Source organism: Neopelma chrysocephalum, unplaced genomic scaffold, assembly GCF_003984885.1.
Source record: "Neopelma chrysocephalum unplaced genomic scaffold, ASM398488v2 Primary Assembly neopelma1_79, whole genome shotgun sequence".
In the NCBI taxonomy this organism is placed as follows: Eukaryota; Metazoa; Chordata; class Aves; order Passeriformes; family Pipridae; genus Neopelma; species Neopelma chrysocephalum.
In genome coordinates, this window is record NW_020897740.1 from 151,420 (window position 1) to 178,635 (window position 27,216).

Consider the following 27,216-nt stretch of genomic DNA (forward strand, 5'->3'; position numbering starts at 1 on the left):
TGCTAATTAGGAAAAAACAATTTCAATTCCTTTGGTTTTTAAGTTACCCAGCAATTAAGCAGCAAAATATTTGTTGTTTTAGTGCTTGTTCTTAGAAGCTGGAGAGATTGAAAAGCTGAAGATGGATATTAATCTTTTCTGTTATTTGTGAAATACATTGTATCTACCCCACCATTTGATCTTTTTCTGGATGACGTTTTTATTTCACTTTTTTTTAGTTGGACTGCTGGTTCTATGCTTTGAGACATAGCAAATAGACAGATGTGTTGTGCTGACTAGCATTTGCCTTCAGACCACATCCCTTAATCTGTATGGAAGAATGTGTTTTGCATGGAAAAGTATTTGAGAATACTTCCAAGGCCTCTGTCCCTTTACTGTACTTGCTGCCACTTGGTTTTGAGTGTATGTTTTGGATCACTGATCAAAAGATTGAAAATACTAAATCAACACTTGAAAGAAGAAGGTAAAGCGGTGAGTGGAAGATTGTTTGGTTTTTGGTTTTTTCTGGATAGTATTCAAATTGGCAAAGCTCCAGTTCCAGTGCATATACTTCTCTCTGTCATCCAGTCCACAGAAGAAATGCCCTTGAATGGGCTGGTTTGACTTACCTAGTATAAACTATACTAGTCAGCTTTCTCAAAGTGAAGCAAAATGTTTATGGCAGCCTGCTGAGAGGACAGTTTCAAATCCTGTTAAAGATCTTATGGCACAGTACTGCTGGCTGCCTAAATAAAAATTTGACAGGACAGCTCGGTTTATTTTTTTCTGGGGATTAGTATTGTGTCCCTGATGACTTAATGTAAGTGATAAATGCACTTGGAAATCCCATGGTACTTTTCAAGTGGTTGAGCTCAGTCTTTGCAAGGCTAGGGTTATGCTGATAGGCTGAAGATGCTTTCTGGTCATCATTGGAATTAGGGAAAATTTCAGAAGGGTAATTCACACTGCCTTGAGTTCCCCTAGCTAATCCTGTAGTTCATGTGCCTGCTTTTGAACTTTTCTTTGCATTACTTTCCTTCTGACTTAGGTAAGGTCCCCACTCTGTGTGCTAAAGAGAAATCAGGAACCTGAAATGGTATGACAAATATACAGGAATGCTTTTAGTATTATGGGCAGATATTCATAGAGATTGGGAATGGAGAGGGGTTTGGTTGAGGTGGTCTCCATTATGGGTCAGATACTACCAAAACTGTGAGCCTGAAAAAAACACCTGTGTGCAGCTCCAGCCTCTGCCTGTCTGGGCTGGATCCTTGGAGGTCACATGATTTATGACCCCAACTGGCTATAATCTGTACATATGATTGAAAACCCCTTTATTCCTGTTGCTTTTTGGCAGCTTGTGCCTAAGACCTGTCTCCTTGAAGATATTTAATGTGTTCAGTTTTATCTGTTAGGCAGATTAAACACATCAGCACCTACGCAACCTCAGCAGCCTTGGCTATTTCAGTACACAGCCAAAGGAGCAGCAGGTGTACTGTGGAAATACCTCACCTGAACACTGGGAGTTAACAGCTGAAGCAATTACTAAAGATGTGGGAGATCTGCTATGCTGGAAATGGGCTAAAACTTACTCCTTGGCACAAAGTCTTACTGTGCTAAGGTTAGGAAATTAGAAGGAGCCTTCTATGTATGTGACTTGGGGAAACTGTTACAGCTTTAATTTCATTAGAGGGATGACAGCAAGCAAGAGTGGAAAAGAATCCCCTGTTATATTGTCTGGCACACCCTCCTGGGAGTCACTGGATAACCTCAGTACCAGACTGTGCCTGTAATAAAGGTAGCTGTAGAGCTAATATTTTTCCTTTCCTACTGAACTGCTTTGAGGTTTTGTTTTTGCTCACAGACACAGGACAGGGATCTGTAGCATGCACGTTTTCCAGAGTTGATCATTCACCTACATGCTTTCAGAATGAGGTATCTTCACCATTCTTCCCCTTGGGCGGATCCTGAATTTTTTTTGTATGGAGAGCAAACCTACTTATTATAAAACCATTGGTGCTCACAGAGGGGCTAACACTGGCTCATGGTGACGAAGTTGGCATTTATTTTGGGTCACTGTGTTAGCTTGTTCGTGTCTTTTCGAGTGCATTGTAAGCAAAACCTGCTTGATTAAATCTAACCCTGCTGTTGCAAAAAAATTGTTCAGAGGCAAAAGATTTATTTGTTCTTACTCTTCAGACAGTACTGTGTACAATATCCCAGTTGAGTAAAGAATGCTCTGGTTGTACAAGGTTGTTTTGCACTGCTAGTGCCTTTGCTTTCTTACATTTCAATTGTGAACAGACTGAGTCCAACATACTGGACATAGCTGCTGTTATTGGTTCAAAACTGACTAGCATTTAGATTTCTTCTTTATGAAAGACGTTATAAAAGCCAGATTGCTACTATTAATAACAGATGTGATCTACCTCTGGCACAATTCAGGGATTTGGTTCAGTAATCCGTGACATTGCACTCTCTTATGTTGTATTATTCTTCAAGTGGAAGAATAAAGCACAAGTTGCAGTTTATATTATGATTACTTAAATACAGGGAGCTTAACTCAAATGGTTTTTATATATATTAAAATACATGTTCAAGATATATATTAACAGGGAAACATAGAAAAATATAGTAGGAGATATCTATAATAATAAAATATATATAGTATATATCTCCCACTGGTGGGAGATACATATTATGCCCAATCCCTGCAAGTGCTCAAGGTTTGATGGGGCCCTGAGCAACCCGATTTAGTGAGTGGCATCCCTGCCAGTGATGGGGGAGTTGGAACTAGATGATTTTTAATGTTGCTTCCGCCCTAAGCTTTTCTGTGGTTCTCTCTGTATATCACTTTTATTTGCTCAGCAGTGCCTCTAATAAGGATTAGGAAGGCATTCTTTGAGGTGTTGTACAAACACAGTGTGGAATTCCCCTACTCCAAGGGACCTTGGCATTGATAGGCTGAGTATGTTGAGATTAGGGCAATGTGCGGAGAAGGTGAATTCAAAGCAGTGGTGGGAGTTCACACACTCACAGATAGCTGCCAGATGACTTGTGATGGTAACAGTTTGCAGTTTTGGTGTTCTGTTTTTTAAGTTCAGGTTCCTCAGTCTTTTTTATAATGTAGGACTTTCTTTTCGTTAGTGTGTAGGGCACATACATGTTAGATTTTCTATATGCTATGATTACCCCTTCTTTGGAGAAGCAGAGAACAGGAAGAGCACCTACTAAACTGGCTGTGCTGGTTTAAAACCCAGCTGAAAAAAATTAAACCCACTCAAGCTGCTCCCTTTCCCCTGCCCCCTTCTTATAATGGAGGAAACACTAAGAGAGATTATAAATTGGAATAACAATTTACTGACAATTGCAATAACCACAATAATACTAAAAACAAAGGATGTACCCAAAGAGAGAGTGTTTTATCCACAAAAGGGTATGCACCACTGAACCAACAAAAATTGTTCCTGAAGAGAGCGCCTGGCATGGTGTCTAGACAAAAGCATTGATTTTATCTTTAAAGGAATACTGTGACCAAAAAGGTAGGTGTCATTTCCACTTGGTAAAACTTTCATAGATTAATAGAATATTCTGAGTTGGAAAGGACCCACAAGGATCATTGAATCCAGCTCTTACAGTGAATGGCATCAATCGTGTCCTTGGTGTTATTAGTGCCATGCTCTAACCAACTGAGCTAATCTCAGGGTTTCCTTTTGAAAAAATGAGAGTATAACATTAACTGATTTCTCCCTCTCCCCCTCTGAAGGCTTTTGCTGTACTTGCTTTTTAAAAGAGCCAAAGCTCTGGAAGTGAATGGACAATCTTGGTAAGATGGAGAACTTGTGAGGACAGACTTGTATGGTGATGATACAGTGTCCTCCTGCATTTCTTCCTTTTTTTTTTTTTTTTTGTGAAGGATTCAAGAATGTATTGGGTAGGTAGAGAGAGGAGAATAGTTGAATAGTTTTGCTTTTCAGTTGAAATTCTTTAGCAGATTTTTATCTCATATTAAAATGTCCTTTCAAACAATAATCAAAGATAGGAATGTTTTATTCATAACTGGGACAGAATTTAGGACCAAAAGGGACCATTATGATCATCTTATGTAACCTCCTTAATAATTATTATTTGCTCTTGTGGTCTGGAAATAAAAAAAAAAAAAAGGCAAGTTGTGATTTCTTCCAGAAAGATAAATATAAGCTAAACATATGTTAAACTCATTATGAATATTGTGTGAAGTACTTCTTACAGAGCTGAAAACATAAATGTATTCTCTCCTTGGCTTCATTACAAAAATATTTTAGGTTTCTTGACTTTTTTTGAGATTTCATCAGAACTTTTTTAAAATGGTCATGGAAAGGGGAAGGGAAGACAGGAGAGAAAATTTGACATTTTTATCTCCTTTTTGCTGCTAATATTTTAGACTTTTTGAATCAGCAAACTCTATCAAAAGGTAAAGATTTTGCATCCATTTGGGTCAAACTAAGAATAATTTTTTTTTTGTGATATGAAACAATGCCAAATCATACACACTGGTGGTTATATCTCAATCTAAACAGTACAGAATCATATTTCTCTGAGGAAGAGTATTTTTAACTTGCAAAATGTTGAATATTTCTGCTACTAAATATTTGTTATGAAGTTGATCTCTTCATCATTTTCATTGGAAAAATGTTAAAACAAGTGTCCACCCAAAAATCTTTATGCTTACTCTATAACTACTGGCTTATATACCATAAATTACAGAGGAATATATATTCCATAATAACACAGAAAGTGCCTTAAGATAAAATCTTAAGTGTGTCATGTGCACATACTGTAAAGTAGCATGGATTAAATTTGCATAGTGTCACTGTATAAAATTAGGGTAAAGATTTATTTTAGGCATCATCTTCTCTTACAATGTTTTCAGTGACCTGATTTTTCATTAAGGTAAGATTTATTTTTTTTTGTCCAGGTCCTCCGAATTTGAGGAATACAATAAATTATTTCTTGTAATCCATATAAACCACTTGACTTTTAGCACACTTTGAAATGTGTATTTTCTGATAATGCAATAAAGGCATATCCACTCATTTCCCACAAGATCTATAGATTTGAATTCCATTTGTTGGCAGAAAATTTCCAGTGGCAAGAAAAATATGAGATTTTCTTGGTTATCTCAAGATGTGGTGTCAAAGAATTATTTCTTTGTGAAGTTAATATCCAGGATAAAGGTCAGTGGTATCTGCACTAGGAACTGTATTTTGTGAAAACTATAACTGAACAGTTCATTTTCAGATGCAAATCCTTATTTAGTAGTGTCATCCATGATATGAAACTGCACATGATTGGGGTTACTCAGTTCTTTGTTCCTTTTTTTTTTCCTGGCTTTTCAGTGCTGGATTTTATACATATCCTGTAAATTATATATATATCCTGTAAATTGTAATGCTGACCAGCATGCCTGTGCCATGACCTGGCAAGAATGGGAAGACGATGGTGTGAAATGGTTATTCATTGTGACACACTGGCACAGATGGCATTGGGACACGAGGGGACAAAGAGGGACTAGACTCTTTCCATCAAATATTTAAAACCCTGCTCTCTACAGAAGGAGAAAGAGTTACGACATTGTGGTCTAGAGCAGAAAGTCATGGATAATGTGACCTTAGAGGAAAGAAGCAGAAACCCAGGAGTCACCACTGTGCTCAGAAGAGCAGAATCAGAGGAATCCCATGGAGACAGTACAGGAAGGACTGATTTATCTGAATCCCAGCTGAGGGGTGAATTGTCTTGATAATCTAAAACTTAGTTGCATTATGTCTAGTTGACTTAGGTCTGTATTTTCAGGTCCAAGCAAGAGGTCTTTCATCCTACGTTGATTCAGTTAGTTGTAAGGATGTCTCTTGAAAAGTAGCTCAAAACGTGAGTCACTTTATTTCCTACTGATGGTTTCCATCTTTCCTTTTATGAAGGCCTACCTAAGCTGGCCTGAATTTGTGTGTCCAGTTTCCTCAGCCAAAGCTCCCTGGCAGCCTTCAAATCCCTTATTTCCTGAGTTGGCTCTGATGAAGTTATTTAAATCCTGAAGATGACAACTGTAAGCCTGACCTGCAGCCTTTGTAAATGATGTGGGTCCTATTGGCATGGGAACAGTGTCCTAGAAATATCAGTTCAAAAACTCTTAGGTTGGCTTATTTTTTAACTCTGTATAACACTGTGTAACTATGTAACAACTAGCAGAGTTTTATGTCTAAAATTAAGTATCCTAAATACAATCCATTATAAATCATATAGATGTGAAGTTAAATGATCCAATTTAAGGCGTAACTCAAATGAAGTCTGAGGTTAAAACGTAGTGTAAATGGACCCACACAACCTTAATTCTGCTCTTTGGTGGCAATTGAAATGGCCACAATGTCGTTGTCATACTGCAAGTGCTGTGATCCTTTAAAGAACTTGCAAACAAAGGTGCACAGTAGCAGTTGCCGTGGAATACCTGTGAATACCTGGAATACCTGGAATTGCCTGGGTCTCTATGGAAAGGGAAGCTTCTGGACCAGTTCACTCACCCAAACAGCATCGTCTGCCAGCATTCAGGACAATAAGCATGAACTGGTATTTATAGCACTGAATGTGTTTAAAAAATCCCCACTCTGAATAGGAAGTAGTTTTATATGTCATGTTACCTATTTCTAGCTCTTCATCCATCCCTGGAAATGTTCAAGGCCAGGTTAGATGGGTCTTTGAGCAATATGGTCTAGTGGAAGATGTTAGTGCCCATGGCAGGGGGGAGGAACTAGATCATCTTAAAACTCCCCTCCAACCCAAATCATTCTGCGATTTCATCTCCAGCATGAATTTAATTTTCAACATCATCCCAAGATATATTTTGCAGATATATATTTGTGTCTGTGGGTACACAGTTTAAGAAGACATTACCCCCACTAGAAATTAAGCTATTGAATACTCCCAAAATGTGGAGTCAAATGTCTGAAAAGCAGAGTGATTTGTTCTTATTTATTAGATAGGGTGCAAATGAAGCATTTTAGATTAAGTGGTTTCTTTACCACTGAAATGTGAATGAAATACAACTCGTTGCACTGGAACTCTACATCCGGGTGTTACCTAGAGTTAGAATTAGCCTTTACTGTGCTTTTTTGATATCACTGAAGAACAGAGGGAATGGAATTTTTTTCTTTAATCTGTTTTTCCTGCAGAGATCTACACTGAGGCTTTTTGACAAGCTTCACTACTGCAGCAGTATTCTCAGACATGGGCATAGTATCTCAAAATATGCCTTGATCTAGGAAAGAAGTGAAGATTAACTCACTGACATTGAGTTATTTGGGAACTAAGCTACAAGATCCATCAAAAGTTTAGTTAGCATCCTTGGCATTTGCATTTTTAATAGCTAAAGTGACACATATCAAGGAGTAGAGGGAACAACAGGATAAATCAGAGGAAGGAATGGAGTGGAGAGCATGGTGCACTGTTTGTACTTTATTTTGAAAATGATTTGCATTGTCTTGTAAAACAGTTTGGTGAGAAACTAAACAGACTGCTGAGAGATATATGCAACAGTGACATTTGCTTTCCTAGAAAGATTAGAAATGCAATACAAAAAGGGATCTCAAGGACTATCAAGTAAAGTTCCTTGTCACCACAGGCTCTGTTACTTAATTCTTTCTAATCCTGTAATTAGCTTTCTTTTGTATTTAGAAGTTTCATTTTCCCACTAATTTGCTTAATTCATTGTTTGTCTCCCTGTCTGTAACACATTTATTAATGTCTTTTTAATATCATAGATACCATTTGATTGTAAATGGCATCAGGCTGCTGGGGTTTATCCTCAGAGATCTACACTTAATTTTTATTCAGCATTTTTATTTCTGTAGCATAGCAGTCATTCCTAAGAGGTATATGGAAAAGAATTCTAATGTCAAATGGAAAAAGTGATTAAAATACGAGTTCTTTGTGCTCTCTAAGTTATAAGTTCTGCATATTATGAAGCAATTCTGTTTGATTTGCTGAATTGCTTTGGAGAAAATTTAAATTTATAATATTTTCTCTTGATACTTAGAGCTCCTATATTATGCTTATCAGTTGCTGCTTCATCACATCACAAAGTTGTGTGTACTTGGCAAACTCTTTTATTTTGTTAGCTGTCATTTTAAGGGCACTTAAACACAAAGCTATAATGGACAAGATACTATCTAGAAAATCTTATTTCTGTTCTTTTGAGCAACATTTGTGACATTGCATCCACTTGACACCATTTTCACTTGTGGTTACTATTTGGCAGGCACAGATAATTTCCATTTTTTGCTGCTTGAAACTTATAATTGCTTCCTGGCTGCTTTTCTACACATCCTGCACTTATTTTGATATTGTAGGGGAATTTAAAGCCTTAGCAGAAAAATATCTGTGTTGAAAGCTCTTTCATCTTTTCTTTTCGTTCTTCAGTTAGTGAGCAGAGGCGCTAATGATTTGATGCTGATGATTACTAGAAATGCTTTCAAACAGAACAGGATATCACAGGAAAATATCCACCAGTAAGGAAAGCAAGGAAAGAAGCAAGCAGTGAGGGTTCAGAAGGTTAAACAATAATGTGAACTGGCTGGGGCGAGGTCAGATGTCTCTACTTAGCGATGTCCTAATTAGTAAAGCTGCTGGTGAACTATGAGAGTGATACTGCCAGTCTGGTGTTAATCACATGAACCTAACTCACTTAATTGGATTGCATTTTGCCACTTCGCAAATCCTAATTATACAAAGAGGCTATTTAGCAGCAAGCATGCTTTAGCTCTACAGAAGGGGTTTTTTTCCCCCTGTCATATCCTTCTTTGCCAAAGTAAGTCTTTCTTGAGAAGTATGTTTCTGCTCGGGTTGCATGGCTTTAGTGGATGGTGGTTACTGAGATTTTGTTGTTTTTCCTTTTTTTTTCATCCTAAATCAATGTTTACAGGTAAAATCTGGTCAATGGAGTGTTTCTAAAGAGGTGAGATTTAAATGGAAGAACGTTGTCACAAGGTAATGGTCTCCTGCCAGTTCACAAAAACCAAAGCAGGGCACAGTTATTGATTGCAAGGCAGGGAGAGATTGTAAGATACTCTTCATTTTTATTAGTTCAAACAAATAATATAGATTTATCCATTTTGTTATGGGGGTGTTTGTGCAGAAGTGATTACTGCATCGTTAGTGTTTGTATTCCCTTTGGGCTATAAAATTGACTGATTTGGGTTTGCAAAGGCAGAGGACCTAAGACTCTCCATTTTCAGTGTGTCACTCAGCAAATCAGGCTACCTCCTCCATAAGGTTGTTTTAAGAAATATATTATCATCTTATCTCTTTAGGATGTACATTTTGTGGCATTCAAGGGTCAGCGGAAATTTGATGGACTTTGTCTCCTCTGGGTCCCTGAGCTTGTTTCCTCTCCTGCTTTGGCTTTCTTATTGATCTGTATATCTTGACTTTTTGTTTCTGATCATTCTGTCCAGCTTCTCTCACACAGAAACCAGTCCAGTGACAGGCTGTGGACTTTTTCTTCTTGATGATGGGTAAAGCAATTTGGAGGGTATTCCCAGAGCCTGGTGTATAGAGACTACTGTCCTGACACTCAATGTGAAATCTCGTCTGCCAAAGTACTGCAATTTTTTTTTCAAGCAAATGTCCTACCTGGTGATTGTTACCTGTAAGGTGCTTGAGTTGGAGCTGTCCTTTCCATCTTCTGTTTTAGATTTTTATTCGCTCATGCTGAGTGTTTGGTCCAAAATGTTTGTGTTTGTAGGTTGTGCTGATTAAAAGCTGCAAGTGTTGGCATAAACCGGCTCCCACCAAAACATCCCACAGTGATGAAGCTTCCATAGTGGCACTGGTAGAAACAGTTAAGCTGCCTGGTAAATCATCCTAGTGCAGCTTCTCCTCTGACCATTTTTTCTATGAAGTGACTACCCCATGCAATGCACTGTGCATGTATGTGCTTACTGCTGAACCAGAATAATTAGTTCAGCTCATCAACACCGTTTTAGTGATTAATTTTATGGAATCGTATGATTTTAGGGAAACCTCTATAGATACCTTGCTGTGTCAGTGTGAACTTGCCCCAGAAAGCCAAGTTTCACCACTTTGATACCTGTTTGTTTCTGAATGGTGTGTTTATTTCCACAGAAGGCAAATGCCTTTTTTCCTTTTCCAGAAAGAAGACTGAAGATGACAGCTGCCATAGACAGTGCTCTGATAGGCCTCTTCTGTTCTCTGTAGTATCCAAATCTATCTTTTTCATACACAAACCCCAGAATTTCTCTCTTAGATCTACAAGGAGAGCTTTAGTGGATTATGAATATTTATGAAAAAAAAGCAAGCAACTGTCAGCAGGTAGAAAACCACAAAACCACTTCTGTTTCATTCCTATCTGGTCAACACACTTTTTTTCCCACCCCAAAAGTAAAAAAATATTCTGTGTGTTCAAAAAGTATCTCTAAAAGTATTTTAAAACAAAATCCATTAAAAAATAATCTGATGATTTTTCCAGAACAGGAGTTCCCCATAAAAAAAATAAAAATTTGTAAACCAATCAAAAATAGATGAAGAATTCCACCGGTTCCTTTATTAATAATTTAGCTTCATTCTTCCATAATTTTTGAAGGAGGCCCAAATGGTGGTTTTCAATGTGGTTCTTTCTCTATAAAGATGGTGGCCCTGTACACACCTCTGTGCTGTTTCTTAGGTTCCTCTTTACTCGTCCTTACTCACCAAGCTGCTTCTAATGGGATTGTTCAGGCTTTTGCTGCTGGAGATCCATAGCCATAGACACATCCCTAACTGTACCCTCCAGGTACCGTAGGCTAAAACAAAACTGCAAGCAATCTAAGGGAGGAGGAGAAAACAGTAAATGGTGGATCCCCAGTGTGCTCTGAAATCTCTTTCCTGACCATGTACATCAGTCAGTCTTGCCAGGGACACAGTGTGTCTGCTTATTTCTAAGCCAAGTGTCTTGATTTCCTGTCCCTGAAACCTGAGCAAAGCGAGGATGTAGGGGAGAAGAAAAGTGTTTTCAGTACAGTAAGTCATTCACACCTCATTCTGATTGAAGGGTTTAGATGTTGCTTTGCTGTCTACTGCCCCTTAGTCCTCAGGCAGCTGCTGGGCACGTGTGTCTAATTTCATTTTTTTCTCTTTAAACATTTACCTTTTATCTTTCATTACATATTACAAATCTAATCCAGTCCATGGTATTTCAAAAGAATTTCACACTGAAGCATTTTAAATACTTTACAAAACTAGATGTGAGTAACTGCCATGAGTGCTAACAGTGGAATGAGGTCAACAACGTGCACTTCCTTTTTTTTTTTTTTTTTGTTTTATTCCATTTGTTATGTAGAGTCTGGTCTCTGAAAGTGAAGTGCAATAGAGCCCAGTGTGATCCTTATTGGCAGATTGCTCCATAGCTAGGGTCCTGCTTTTGCAAATGGTCTGTTATCAGATGATGAACATGTGATCATCTCCAGCTGTGGGATCTCTGATATGTATGGTGGTGTGTCTGAAAAGCGGTGGATTAGCTGTTTCAAGAATACCAGAGTAACCTCTCCTCGAAATCCCCTCCTGAGCAGAGGAATTAAAAAAAAAAAGGTTTTGAAATTTAAAAAGTATGTATTTGTATGTGAGAGTTTTATTGTAATACAACTTGGAAAGTCTTCTGGCCTTTTGAAAACTGGCCAGTGTCAAGGAACTTCAGGTCCACATGAATGAAATGAGACCAGCTGTGAATCTGGTGGTCAGGCTGGGGGGAAGCTGCTATAGCTGATATAATTTCCACCCTCAAGTTCAGTGCTGGGCTTGCTGCTAGACAGACCTTACTGATCTTTTAGGCTATTCCTTAAACTTTGGAGCAGGTTTAAGAGCAGTGGTGTGCTCAATGTAAATACTATGCCATAATACCTTTAACAGAGAAGCAAAAAATGCTGTGAAAGTATTGGATTTCTTTGATTAAATCTGAGTTGAAAATTACTGACATGACATAAGCTGCTCCTTCACTAGGTAAACAACCCTGTTTTCATACCCCCAAAGCAAACAGGCTCTTGAGAGTGAGAAATAACTTTTGGCAGAGAAGCTGTAATCATTGGTAACATTTTTGCCTTATTAGTGTAAAAAAGGTAACCTATATATAAGAGAAATGGGCACCCACATAAGAGACGTCCCATACTTTAGGAAGTCACGCAAATAGACCAGAGCATAGGAAGAGGCAATTCAAAATTGTGGAACAGAAATAACTATGACCCTCACCCAGCAGGCATCAAGACAGATGTAACCTAGTTCTTGGGAACATGTATGTTTAGAAGTACTTGCCTGGGCAGGGTCTGGGTTTCCAGTGCCTCCAGGGTGAAGTAACAGCCTTTATCTGGTGATGTCCAGGGACCACAGCCAGAGCCATGGGCTCTCTGAGGGTGGAGTGGTACAACATGAGGTACAGGAGACAGAACTGGAGTGTTTTGTTCAGTTTTCATCTCTTGACTGAATTCACTAATGACTTACTGAAGTGTGACATGGGATATGAGGCAGCTAGGCTTAGCTCAGTAAGGGTGGGGACAGGGTTTGCAGTAGCGATGAGAGCAAGTGAAGTAGTGGGATATATTAGACAGTGACACAAAACAACATGGGAAATATTTAACTGCCATTATCTAAACAGATCTTTCTCTTAACTTTGAATGCTACACTCAATTCCAGTTGCATTACAGCAGCAGGACCTGGCAGAAATAGAAGTGATGCAGAAGGCAGTGGAAATTATTAGAGGCTGAGGGACTACCAAACAGAGATTTCTAGGTCTTGCCTGACCTAGTTAAGGGAGGAGGATGCAATAAAAGACATTGGAAGTGCATGAAAAATGAACTGGTATAGAGAGGCTCAATCAAATGCTCAGCTTTTGCTCTTTCTCACAACAAAAGAACAAAGGGATATTGAAATTAAAAGGCAACAAATTTAAAACAGATAAAGAGAAAAACATTTTCATGCAACATTTATTTAATCTATAGAAATTGCCAAGGCAGGACGATGCTGTTGCCAATAGCTCGGTTTAGGTAATAAAAATGATGAGACACACATGAAAAGGAGTTCAGTTACATGGGCCAGGAAAAAAATTACATTATATGAACAATTAATCAGGCTTCAAGGGAAAAATAATGATCAATTGCTGGGTGTAGGAAGAAGTATCTGAGCCTCGAGTTTTAAAGAGACAAACTTCCTTATAAATTCAGGAGAATTTGGTCTAATTAAGGCCTATGTGTTTGGCTTCATGGTCACACCCTCCCCAAAGGATTGTATAATTATGAACAAAAGTATATTTAAATAAATACTGCTTGGTGCCTAAACACAGGATTTGATGCTAAAATCTGCCTCTTTTTCTTCTGTTCCTTAGGAAAATATTCTTATGAAAAAGTCAGCTTATGCTTGGCTTGACATGCCAGAGTTATGCTGCCCTGTGATGTTAAAGCCAGTTTACAGTCATAGCTTCAGGACAGTTTTGGGCAAGGATCTGGATATAAAGTCCAGTGTTGATTCCTGCTGCTAGATGAGGCTTTCTGCGGGAATGCAAAGACACAGGGGTTGTGTGGTAGAAGGAGAGTATTTATGAGCATATTTTCGCTCCTGGGCTGCACAAGCTCTGTCATGTTGATATGAAACCAGCATTTTAATTACAAAATCCCAGAATGGAGGCTTTTAGCAGTTATGCACTGTTGTACTATGCTTTTATTAATATAAAAAAAATGCATTTACAATTACCTACCCATGATGTAAAATACAGTGAAATTACATTGGAAGAATATAGACCTGCCCTGCAATATGTTATTAATAGCTAGTGTTAAAAATTGTGGAAAGCTTCAATATTCCAGTTTTTCACAATATGATTGGAACAAGCCATTAAGTCAAAAAGACTGTCTCTTACTGTCTCAGATCTCCTTTATATTACCCTGCCTAATACATGTTTAAAATGTAATTCCTTCATATTGTAGAGTATTTTTGAATTTCAGCTTACATCTGTAAATCATCTTGAAAGTTTTTAAGCATTTTTCTCAAGAGGATATCATTCTGGCTGTTTTGTAGGCTGTAATGGTCAGTAGCAATTTAGCTTTCTTCCTTTAAAAAGACTTTTCCGGACCTCATTTTGCCTATACTTGTGAAATGAATGGATATGAAAGTTGTTTTGATTGCTTGTGTGTGAATATGTCTCAAAGATAAAACAGTCACCACTGGATTTTCTGTGTCTGTAAAACAAGAAGTCTCACATTTGACATGCTGCTTATTTGCATCTGATAACTGGCAGTTTCTTCTCCCAGCTCAGTCGTGTCCTGAAGCCTTTATTATCCTGCTATTGTCTTGCAGGTCAGAGGCTATGGAACAAATTATTGTGATAAATGTCAATAGTTAATTTAACTTCCATTAAAATTTTCTGTGTCGTAAACCTTAAATTAAAGACTAATGGCCTCTCTTTTATTATTCTCCATGGCAGTAAAATCGGGATTATATCTGGCTTTGGCTCACAGGGAAAGAATGATGTGACCTGAAAAACTCCTGCAAAAATATAATGGCAGGGCATGGTGGCCTCCTGCTTTTTCATGATTACCTGATGCTCTGCCCAAACTCGAATTCATATTGGAGTCACTTAATTCCTACTGAAATTCTAACTCATTCACTGAGGCTGGGTTGGAATCAATTTTTTAAATCGTTATTATCCATTGCCTCTGTGCAGTACCTACCTCTGTTTGTAAGAACTATATCTTCAAGCTCTTTCATTCTTTAAAGGAAATGTGCTCTAAAAGAGCAATCCACAAAAACTGTGCAGAATACAGACTAGAATGCTTGTATGGAGGAAAGGAATCTATAAAACCTCACCTAAATTAAGGGAGCTTGAGGAGGTGGACAGGGAGCATGTTCTCCCATTGACACCTCTGATTTTGTGACCTCCCAGTAACTATAGAAAATTAGGAGTTTCCCAGAGAATGGGAGGTGCTTTTCTCGGTGAAATAGGTAATGTATTAAATAATAACATTAGGGTCTATTTGGTTTTATTGTTACTCACTTAGAAAATGTGAATTTAGGTATGTGAGCAAGTCATTGTCTAAAAAAGTGCTTATTTTTCACTAAGTTTCCCTCACAGTAGGTCCTATGGAAGACCCATCAGTCCATGATTCAGACTGATCATGAAGTGTGGTCACAAGGCACTCTATTTGATTAAGAAAGTGTTGTATGCTACTGGGAATGCAAGCATATAAAGATGGATATTTGATGATCATCTGTCACGCTTACGGATTAAAGGACCAAATGGCTGGTACAAGTAATGCAAATATTTCTCTTTTGATTAGGTCATTAGGGTAGAGGTGAAAAATCTTGTAATTAAGTTTGTGGGAAGTTATATTCACTTACTGTTAACTGTTGACAGATGCAGGTATTTTTGTTAGCAATTAACTGTCATCCAAAAGGAAATTTAAAGTTATCTATTTCAAGTTCTCTATTTTTCTCATGTGAAAATAATTTTAGGATTTTATTTTTGTAATTAAAGGTTTCAGGTTGCCTACATTGACTTAAGGTCTTACTGGTTATGTTTTGCTTTATTTTTCTGCCTATATTGATAAAAAAATACTAGGCATAGATAAATATGCTCTACCTAATATGTTTATGTGTTTAATGTCAAACTCACTAAAAATTTTGAGAATCCTTTGAGACTTTACTTTTTAGAGTATAATAATTAAAACAAATGGATGAAAGCTAAGCAATGTTCTGTATTAAACCATCTGTCATATTAGCCTTTAAAGTGAATATTAATTTTTAGCAGGAAGATTATTTTGGTAGAACTATATCTCTGTACTAATAATGTTTTTACAAAGTTTTATTAGCTTCTTGAGAAAATCATACATATTTGATGTTACTGGGTTCAACTCAGTGCCATACAAACTTGAATTTTCTTCTCTGTTGAGAAAGCTCACTTGTTAAAACACTGAAGTTCACAGATAAAGGTCAGCAAAAAGGAAATAATACTGTTGTGAATGGTTTTAATGCCGCAAATTTGCTATAGCTGATGGTCTACTGTTTTCTTGTTGCCTCTGCAAATGCCCTGTGACAATGCAAAGTTTCATTTTTCTATTCTCCAAACCCACACATTCATGTTTGCCAGATTGCAGCACACTGGTGAAATGAGGATGAAGCTCTTGGTGGAGTATTGAAGCAAATTCATTTTGTGAACCCAAAAGGTCTGAAAGAGAGGAGCTTTATTTGGCTCCTTCCAACATGTCTCTATTGAGTTGGCAACAGGTCTTTAGTCAGTGTTTTTCCATGTCTTTTTCCACCTTCAGTCTGTTCAGAAGTTCAGGGTAACCAGAGTACTCCAGTGGTGCAATTGATTCATCGTAGAGTCCAGGAAGGGTTGAAGAAAACATGAGCAGAAATCCATCCAAGAAAAATAATTACGGGATTTGGAGGAGACAGGTAGGGGGACCTTGTTTCCTGTATGCCTGCATCCCTATGCCTGCATCCCATTGCCACCTTGGCTGTCTGCATTTTCCCTTCTCTACAGGGGAAAGCCTCATCAGTTTTTAATCTCTTTAACTCTGGAAAGATTTTTATTCTTAAGCTTATTACCTGTGTAGCCCGTGTCACAAAGCCAAACCGATCTCAAACTGGTAACCTGGTCAGCTGTCTGCGGTTTGGATTTCGTTTTGTTTTATTGGCATACAGGAAGAATTCTTACAAGGTGGAAAAAACATCAGTGGACTCAATCATATTTTTTTTCTCAGTGTTTTAAAATGCAGCATTACGGTGCTATTAAATTTTCAGGATGCTTTAAATGTTTGATCTGAAAAGGAGAAAAACTCATAGGCTTTGGAATGAAAGTAACTGATACTGGAAGGGAATGGAAAAAATAAATACTGCAGAAATTTTGTAATACATTTTAATATTCTGGATGAAATATATGTATGAGTAATAAGTAGGACTATAGGTATCTTGGGGTTTGAGCCTTTCATTTATAATGCATCAATTCTTTCATCTTTTGAAATATACAGGGAAAGTGCTAAGGTAGCCACCTTCCTCCACAATCTATTATTTGAAAATAGGCAATTAGGAGAGCAAATAATTTAATATTAGTTGACAGATCATTAACCTGTAAGACGAAAAGTAAGACAAGGCAGGAGCCTAAGGAAGCGGTAGTTATATTTGGAGTTGAGGAAGAAAAAAGGTCTTAATAGTGAAGCATGGTAATAGCTAGAGGATAGGCATAAGAAAGCAGAAAATTGCTGGTACACAAAAAAATTTGGATTCTATCTCGTCCCTGAAGCTGAGTCAGCTGGAATCTGAACACTAATTGGCACTCGTAGGCTGCTCTCTGTGCTATTCCTTCATGACCTGGACCTGTCTCGGGTGATGGTATGTGCTGAGTACCTGAGTGAATGACAGCTGCAATGGGCAAATTTGAGCCTCATTTCCCAAAGGGCTGGGTCGTCATCAGGAAAAACACGTTTTGAATGGTTGAAAATAGGGTCAAGTCCTGGTAAAGATAAAATAGCTGGAAGATCTAATATGCGAAGATTGGATTTATATGTTCTCCCATTTCAGGAGAGAGGAACTGGGGGAATGTGTTGCAGTGAGCAGGTACAGACTGGAGCTTGAGGTTGAAATGACAATTTCATGAAACTGAAATAGGAAGCTGGACATCCTCATGAGCCTCTTTTTAAAATTGAGGTTTTCTTTTAGAGAGTGATTTAGGGTGGGTTGTCACACTATCACAAACCTACAGTCAAACTTTTTGGGCTTTCTGGATCACGTAATTTATAGAATGAGACAAATCTTATTACAGATCTTTCATAACAAAGAAGAAAAGGTATAAGAAACACCTGTCCTGCATGTCAAACTACTGCCAGACCTGTGTGTGTCAACACCTACCACCTGTGTGAAAAACATTCCAGTAGGTAAGAGCAGTAGCAGTAAGGGGATGGATGTCCTAGGGAAGAGCAACTTCAGCAGGAAGAAAAGGGGTTTATGTTCTTCTTTCAGGATTTATAATGAGATCCCAGCAAAGACTGATCTGGAACTAACATGTCATTCTAGGCAAATCAGTACAATGTATTCTGCTGTTAATTTTAGGAGGGTTAATATTATGTATGATAAATCCCCAGCTAAACAGTCACTACCTGAAATGCAGTTCACTAAATAATACAATGTGGCTTTGGATGGCTTTTAATTATAATTAACTACAGTTAGAATAATAATTTTTCAAAGTTGAGTGTTTTGTACTTTCCCCCCCTTTTTTTTTAAGCAAAAGGCAAAAAACTTTTAAATGAAATTAAACAGAAGAAAAGTTTGTTCTTCCCTTTTTAATGTTCATTCATTTAATGCTTACCTTTTGTCAGATTTTCTTTTCTTCTCTCCCAGTACCAAAGGTTGTCTTTAATTACTTTCCATTTCTTCATGGGAAATTATTAGGAAGTAGAATCTGTAGTGATGATTAAAACAAATGTAAAGTTTTCTGTATTCCCTAAGAAACCTGGATTCTGAATAGCTTAGAATAATATGCAGTTCTTGAATATTATCTAATTATATGTGTTGGGGTTTTTTTTAACAAATCCCTAGGAGAATAAAATCACTGCTCTCTTTCTTTATCGTTTAAAGTCCCCATTCTGCAAAGACATTTGCATAACAGTTTAATAGCTGCTCACAATTTATGAACTATATACCCATCTGAGTTTGAAGTGCATTTTTAGACAGACCATTTAAGATGTCTTTTAGATTGCTGGTTAGATATCCAGTTATATGAGATTATTTTATAGGACACAGTTTAGCATAGATCTCCTTAAAAATTATAACACACATCCTTCATTTAAAAATAAGGATATAGAATTTCAATGAGATGCTTAGATTACTTTGAATTGAAAGATGGAGGTAAATAATAAACAGATTTATGGAGGAAAGACATCTTTCCTGCTGGAGAACAGGTGAAACAAACTTGATTAAGTTTTGGAGGGAGCCTGTCCCTCTAAAATCTGAATGTATTGTAAATATAATACAGTATTTGTAAAAAAAAAAAGAGACTGATATTTTAAGTCAAATGACAGCTGACAAGGCTAGGAGCTCTCAGCAACACTATTCCATCTGGTTATTCTGATTTTTTTCCTTTATTTTATCTTCTCTGTGTATACGTTTATGATTTCTGGAATCTGGGACTTCTCTCATACAAGTCTGTGATTCCTCTGATCTGTTTTCAATTCCTTCTGACCTGTGCCCTGTTCCTATCCATCGACTCTAACTTTAAAGTCCAGGAGCATATGGGATACCAGATATAGGTATATCCTTCTAGCCAGAGGAATGATGTATTTCTGTATAGCAATTGACATTTTTAAAGGTTGTTGTCCATGCATGTTTCACAAACTGCTTTCTTTCACTAATACAGGAGAGCGGAGTAGAGGAGGAGAGATCTTGTAACACTGGTTTTGGAGGAAATGAAATAATCTAAATAAGTAGGTAAAGCAATAGTTTCCCCAAGAATTTAATTTGAAATTGAACTTTTGACACAACTACCTTGGATTGTGCTGCTTCTCAGTGGAGTGTTGCTTCTGTACACATGTACAAACACATTAATGTATACAAAAATGGCATAAAAGATAAAATCCTACAAGTTCAATTTTTATGTGATTCTGTTGGCCAGATTTTCTACGTTATTTTGGGTTTTCTCAGCTACAAAGTATGGGTTCAGAGAAGTTCTGAAGTTCGGGGTATGAACTGTAGCCACAAAACAGAGAACTGAGTTGGGATGGCTGAAATTTTCTAGTGAATGCAAATGAACAAATATGCTCTGTACTTTTTAGTTTCAATTAAGGATACTCAAAAATTCTTTGCCTGTTGATTTGTGAGCTATAGAACTATCTCCTTTTTTTTTTCTGTAAAGAAAGGGTAAATCAGACAACTCTACTGTAACACTGTCTCAGTGCTGAAACTTCCTGACTTAATCTAAATGGTAAATATTAATCATGTGGGGTTTTTTATTTATAAAATTGATATTTTGGGCGACAGATATTTACCCTTTGTGCCTGTAATGAGCCCTGTAGTTTGTATTGAACTTAAAGGCCCCTGGATGGTACTAAAATTGTGGCTGGTTCTGGCTGGCTTATGGTAGACTCCCTTAGAGATGCAAATCTCTCAAATCTCTCCACTTTTTTTTTTCTTGTTGTACAGAATAACCAATTTCTCATGTTTTAAACATGGATTCATATAAAAACTTTAAAAAACTATAGGCTAATTTTAAATATCATTCATAGTGACATCTTGTGTCCAAAGTAGCTTCACCACTGGTTTCTCTCCACCACATCAGAGAATTTCCTGGTCTGTTGACTAGTCCCAAAATTTCATCAGAAACCTTTGCAGCTTTCTGCAAGCCCTGACTTCTGGAGGGAAGACACTCATTTTTTGTTGAAAAAAGAGAAGAATGTGTTTTAGATCTCTTGGCTCAGCTCATCTGCATGGAAAACCTGAAAATATGAGCTTAATTCCTCCCCAGTGCCTAGACTACACAAATCAAAGGGATCCATCATGAGAAAAAGATGTTTTTAAAAGGCATGTGAGGAAGGGGATTGTTTCAGGAGAGTTAAAGGCTGACTAATGAATTTATAACGCCAGGAACTGGCAAGACTGTCTGTGTTCTGGAACTGAACTCAACCTGTGCAGCTGGAGGCACAGAAATGACTTCTCCCTTTTATCTTGCCTTTGACAGCTAACAATTTAATCTTCTCTGTTTGCTGTGCAGGTCTGATGCTTTTCCTGGTTAGTGGATTATGGGAACAGAAAGCTCCTGTGCTTGCAAGACAATTACTCTGATCCTCCTATTGTTTGTGTGTTATGAATCAAGATAATCTTTCAGATATTAAACAGATGCATTTAAATACTGAATAATTTGATGCTGTTTTAATAATTGTGTGCTGTTCTAATCACTCAGTTGTGCACCCACGTTTCATTTGGAGGTCACCTTAACACAAGGAGGTGTCATTTGAACAATAACTTGGTGTGCCTCTTTGATCAGTCAGTTATGCAAAGTTTCTTTATTTCCTTTTTCAAAGAAAATTCAAGATATGAGAGGTTTGCAGGAGTCTTGGCTGATTCAGGGCTGGCTAATGTGTAAAACAGCCTTGGGCACAACCATGGTCTCTTCTGATTCTTGTCTCTCTTATACCAGCATGAAAAACTTGGGCAGGAATGCGTGAGAGGGGAGGAGTGGACTGGGAGGGATGGTATCTGCATTTTCTTCAGTGCCTGCTTGTCCCTGGATGACCATTTGCAAAATGAGCATTATCTTCTCCCCTCTGACAAAGTGGAGATGGTAACTCCTTCTGTAATAAACACTTGTTTGTTTATTCACAGTGACATTCTCTTTGTCGATTCAGTTGCCCCTTTCTCATCACATCTGTTGTTTTGCAGGAGGTTCTTTTCCCAATTTGGTGGTTAGTGGATAGAGGAGAGGAAATGAGCTCTCCTATCATGGAGGGAGGCCCAGGCTGGCAGATGTGCAGCACCACCGGCAGTGCAGATTGTCCAGGCACCATCAGATACTGCTTGAACTGCTGGAAGTTTTAGAGAGGCTGGTCCTGCTGAGAAGGACTTGGAGGTGCTGGTGGGTGAGAGGCTGGACAGGAGCTGCAATGTGCACTCACAGCCCAGAAACCAAATGTGTCCTGGGCTGCATCAAAAGCATCGTGGGCAGCAGGTCGAGGGAGGTGATTCTGCCCCTCTACTCCCCTCTGGTGAGACCCCACCTGCAGTGCTGCATCCAGCAATGGGGTCCCCAGCACAGGCAGGACCCTGACCTGTTGGAGAATGGTGACCATGTTGATCAGAGGGATGGAGCACCTCTCCTATGAGGAAAGGCTGAGAGAATCGGGATTGTTCAGCCTAAAAAAGAGAAGGCTTTGGGGTGACCTGATTGCAGCCTTCCCATATCTGAAGGGAACTTACAGGAAAGATGGGACACGACTGTTTGCAAGAGCATTTAGTGACAGTACAAGGGGGAATGGGGTTCAAATTGAAAGAGAGTAGGTTTAGATTAGATAGTATGAAAAAAACCTTTTCAGAGGGTGATGAGGCACTAGAACATGTTGCCCAGAGAAGCTGTGGATGCCCCATCCCTGGGGGTGTTCAAGGCCAGACTGGGTGGAGCTCTGAGCAACCAGGTCTGGTTGAAGCTGTCCCTGCCCATGGCAGGGGGGTTGGAACTAAATGATCTTCAAGGTCCCCTTCCAACCCAAACCATTTTATGTTTCTATGATGATTCCATGGTGTTGTTTTACTTTAGTCCAGATGAAGGCTTAATATTCAACGAGATGTGTGTTGGGGTGGTAGCTGAGGCTGTTCCTGGCCTGCTCTCCTCCTCCTTGAAGAGCCCTCAGGACTGCTGTCGCATGTCCCCAGTGACCCCCACTACTCCCTGGTCCCCACAGAACACCTGCTCACATTGACTTGCACAGATGTGTGCTTGTGAAGGAGTGCAGGCCTCCTCTGTACCCTGTCACCCTCTTTGTTTGAGTGAGGTGCTTTAAAGGTAGGTGTGTTAGTATTCATTCACTGGCTTGTTCTCTCTGCATCTCATTTTCTTGCTTTTCTAAGGGTATCAGCTTCTATGAAAAGAGAAAGTGGCCCCACTAGAATTGCTACACAAATTGGCACCATATCATTTCCTTGTTTATGCTGAGATGGACTTTGATTTCTTTCAGTCTTATTGCTCAGATTGTGTGAGTAAAATCTCACAGTGTAACTGAGCACTCAAGACACAAATAGTATGCTTTAACCTAGCTTGAATTCACTTGTCCATTAAATAAAGGATCAAAAGAGCATGCCAGTCCAAAATTGAATTGCCATGTTTGTAGACCCTTGGTTGCTCTGTTGCTCATCTCTTTGTGTGCTTTTTAGGGAGTCTTTAGGTCACAGAAAAACCACTTTTACTTGCACATAGCTTGTCTTCCTCATTGCTTTGGATTTCTAACCCCAAGGTAGCTGGAGCTCATACACACCAAGTCTAGGAAAACTCATTGTCTTTGTACCCTTGTTTATTCTCATTAGTATGCTTCTGATACAGAGATCAAATACCCAGATGGTTAGAAAGAGGCTCAGCTTTATGCAAAACTGTTCCTTGTTCTTGAAAGGTAATGGATTAATATTGTCTGGCTCCTTGGCTGGAATCATCTCTTTCTCCATCTTTTCTCCTCTGATATTGCACTGTCAGAAGAAAGAGTGCAGTGGGAACATCACCAATTGAGAATGCTTAGTCCAGATAATTTTGGTTTTGTGGCTTAACATACAGTGGTTTTAAGTCTCTGTATAAAACCAGTGAGGCATATAGACTGTTAGAGATTCTGAAGGTCTTGGGGGGTATGGCTTAATTATTCTAGAAAAGAATCAGTTTGAGTGTAAATCTCATCAGTCTCTTTGGTATAGTTCTTGTGCTTCTGAGGAAAATGTTTGACATTTTGGAGAAGAAAAGAGTAATACAAAATGCAGAAAAGCTGTGTCTGCATAACATCTAGGGGATGTTACAGATAAAGCAGCAACACAATCTATTTATATGTGTATGTTGTCATAGTCATGTTAATTTTTTATCACTTTTGAAGTGGTTATATCATCAAAACAAGTATAGTTGTTTCCAATCTGTTTTTTTTTTTTAAACTGTGTTCAATTCTTCTCTTCAGCTTTCATGCTTACACCTCACACACGTTGCAGTGAAGAAACTTGCTTTGCCTTTGTTCTTCAGTTATGGTCAATTCAACATAATTCCAGCCAGGATAGGCTTCTGACCTCATCCAGCATATATGATAGCTCTTGAAGAAGTAGATAACACTCACCTGTTTTTAGGAATTCCCACTTATAGTTCCATTAAGTCTTTATTTCAGTAGCCTGCAATGAAGATCAACAAAAATCATAAGACTGGGATCAGAATTAGAAAGAATATTAGGAAATGGAAACTTTTGTTGTCTCCCTCAGTTGTACAGAGCTTGCAGGGAAGGATACCTTGCTGAGGCTGCTTTTCCTACCTACCTCACCAAAAGCAGTTCTAAAATCATTTTAATTGTTGTTGTACTTGGAGAGAGTGATTGAAAGCCTCTTAGCAAGTATATTTTTGTTAAGCAGGCAAAAGACAAGGCAAGGACACTCTGAAACTGCTTTCCATTTTACCATGGTAGGAGATGGAGTTGTTTAGCAATAAAGATTACTAAACAAGCATCTTACCTTCACACTATCTCTGTCTTAGAAGGCTGCAACTCATGGGAATTCACTGAAGTTATTCCAGATTTACAGTACTGTAAGAGAAGAGTCAGAGAATACTTAGCTTTAAGAAAATGGAACAGGTTTGCAGTTCTCTAATACCTGGCATTATGTATTCCTAGAACCTTAAAATTATGTGTGTCTTGTAGGAAGGCATTTTCTTGGTCAGAATGCTACTAATGAAATTTGTTTTAGAAATCAGGAATCCACACCATTCATAGAATCATAGAATCAGGTGGGTTAGAAGGGACCTCTGAGATCATCAAGTCCAGCTCTTGATCCAACACTGCCATGGTTACTAGACCATGGCACTGAGTGCTACATCCAGTCTCATCTTAAAAACCTCCAGGGACAGAGAATCCACCACTTCCCTGGGCAGCCCATTCCAATGCCTGATTACCCTCTCTGGAAAGAAATTCTTCTTAGTATCTGACCTGAACCTCCCCTGGCACAGCTTAAGACCATGCCCTCTTGTCTTACTGAGAGCTGCCTGGGAGAAGAGACCAACCCCCACCTGGCTACAACCTCCTGTGTGGGAGTTGTAGAGAGTGAGGAGGTCTGCCCTGAGCCTCCTCCTCTCCAGGCTAAACAACCCCAGCTCCCTCACCCTCTCCTCATAGGACTTGGTAAACTTCCAAGTCTCTGCCACACAAGTGCAGTGATGTCTGGACAAGACTACAATTTTTTTTTCCAATCTGTACTGCTTGCTTTTGGAGTTTTTGGATTTCCACTACCATGGCTTCCATGACACTGTTCATAGAAAGGAAACAGAGACATGCAGATGATATCCAAACTAGATGCAAAGTTGTTATGTGCCAATACTACTTATGAGAATGAAATTGTGTGTGTTTTGTACAGTACTCAGTTCTCTATAAGTCTGGAAATGGTGGGATATAGTCTTTTGCTCAGCTACCATTGAAGCTGACTTTGTTAGTGGACATAAGCTTCCTTCAGAAATCCTTCATGAATCTTTTTGGTAGTATCAGTATATATCTGGTAGACCAAAGACTGAATCAGACTGGAAAAAACTGTTTGGGATTACTGCATGGGATGGGTGGAATCATCTGCTGACCTGCCACTGCTTGTGCTGTTACTGCCACAGACAGGGAATCCTCTACTCCAGATCTGCCTGAGCAACACAGTACAGATGCTCCCCTTACTTTTCTCTTTTCCTTTTTCTCAAGTTGTCTGTTTTGATTGCACAAGTTGGGGGGCCTTAAGGAAAGTCACCTGGCGAGATCATCAAAGCTCTGACTTACATTAATAACAAAGTAAGAACATTAGAAGATCTGTATTTTCTACCTCTGAAGGAAATGCATAGGGAGCAGAAGTTACTGAACACTTGGAATGACATTTAGCTGACAAAATTGCATTCTTTTCAGAAACTTGCTTCTCTGACTAGCATTTCTTGCATGTCCCCAGTGTCCTACTGGTCATTTTGGTGTGGTTTTCCTACATTACTTGTCCACACAGTGCTCTTCTGTTGCATTGTTAACGGAAACCTTTTCCCTGTATGCTCTCTTGTTAGCCAGCATTAGTTTTTACCTCCTGGTCTGGGTTATCCAGGAGGAAATTGCCAGTGGACAGACTTGTAGCTTGTTTGGTGCCCCTTTGAGAATGCTGCTGTTGTTTTCTGATTATTTTGTTTTTCTACCTGTGGTAATTTACAACAACTGCTGCCCTTGAAAGTAGAGAGCACAAAGGTGAATCTATAATTATGGCTAAAGGCAGATCCCTGGAGTGTTGAGCTTTGGCATAGTGCTGTGGTTTGCATCAGAATTTCAAACGAGGCAAGTCCATGATATAGGAGAAACAAGGCAGGACCAGGAGCCCCTAACCAATCGACTAACCAGCACATATCCCTGCTTGATCCAAGAAGGCATCAGAGAAACGCAAACACATAAGCTTTCTCTGGAGAAATATTTGTGGACAATAGCTAGAAATTTTCTTGTGCCATTGTATCTAAGCATAACTGGTTAATTGAGGTTTGCTTTTTTTTCTATGGGAAGTGTATGACTACCTGTTCACCAGTGTTTCTTGAAAGGTAGCTGTCAACCTGCTGGGAATTACAGATCAGAATAATAATAACTTCAGGATTATCTGATCTTTGCTGGATGATGTTCCTTTCCTAATGTTTCCCCTGAGCTTTGTTTGAAGTCTTTTGTGAGTCTTTTTCTTAGATGGAGAAAGGGAAAGAAATACTTGTTTTGCTCTTCTAGCAATCCCTAGATAGGAAAAGGGTTATGAGTATTAAATGTTCTATCTGGACATATTTTCACTCATTTACAATAAACACTTCATTGTAATGACTGTTATTGAAAGCTCTGGCGTGAGATCTCTAGAACTGGCAATAAATATTTGGAGCTTAATGTTGAGTCAGTCTAATGGAAGACAGTGTTTCTTGTTGACTCCAGGAAGTACTCAGACTTTTGATATCTGCTCATCTTTCCAGTGAAATCTGATGATCTTAGTGTAACTGAGATGCTGAGAGTGTTTGAAAAGTGAGAATAAAAGTGGGAACTGAGTTATTTGATGGTAGATCTGACAGAGAAGGAAAAGAATAATGTTGTAGGAAAGAAGATGTAATCTTAAATATTTACAGCTCTGTCATCATTGTCTCTGGAGTGATTTAATATGGCATAAAAAATAAAATAAAAAAAGTTGGGCCAGACACACTTTCATTTTATATGAAAAAATAAATTTAGCTGCAATCCAGTAAATGTTTTGGAAAGTAACAGATATTATCTTGTATAAAGAATCTAAGCTCAATATCACTAACTTTTTATAAGGACCTAAATTTGTGCTTTTATTATATGTTATAAATAATTTTGTCCTTAGTATTGGGTCTACATGCAAACAGAACAGGAGCTCTTTAAGGAGCAGAATTTGAGATCAGTGTGCTCAGGGTATCAGCTCCACATACTTCCATATCCTTACTGTGTTTGGTTTTTTCCTCCCTAAAAAAGT

General features: G+C 38.4%; 1 protein-coding gene across 2 annotated transcripts in view; it reads left to right on the forward strand.

Annotated features, from left to right (window-relative positions):
* The window catches only part of SLC7A11 (solute carrier family 7 member 11), a 222,657-nt gene that overhangs the window by 98,994 nt on the left and 96,447 nt on the right, over positions 1-27,216 (forward strand). Inside the window, exon 1 of one of the 2 annotated variants that reach the window (XM_027690025.1) lies at positions 16,423-16,440. The exons of the other annotated variant lie outside the window; for it this stretch is intronic. The gene's annotated coding sequence lies outside the window, so the exon portion shown is untranslated. Of the gene's footprint in view, positions 1-16,422; positions 16,441-27,216 lie in introns of those variants that run through there. 2 annotated transcript variants of the gene reach the window in all.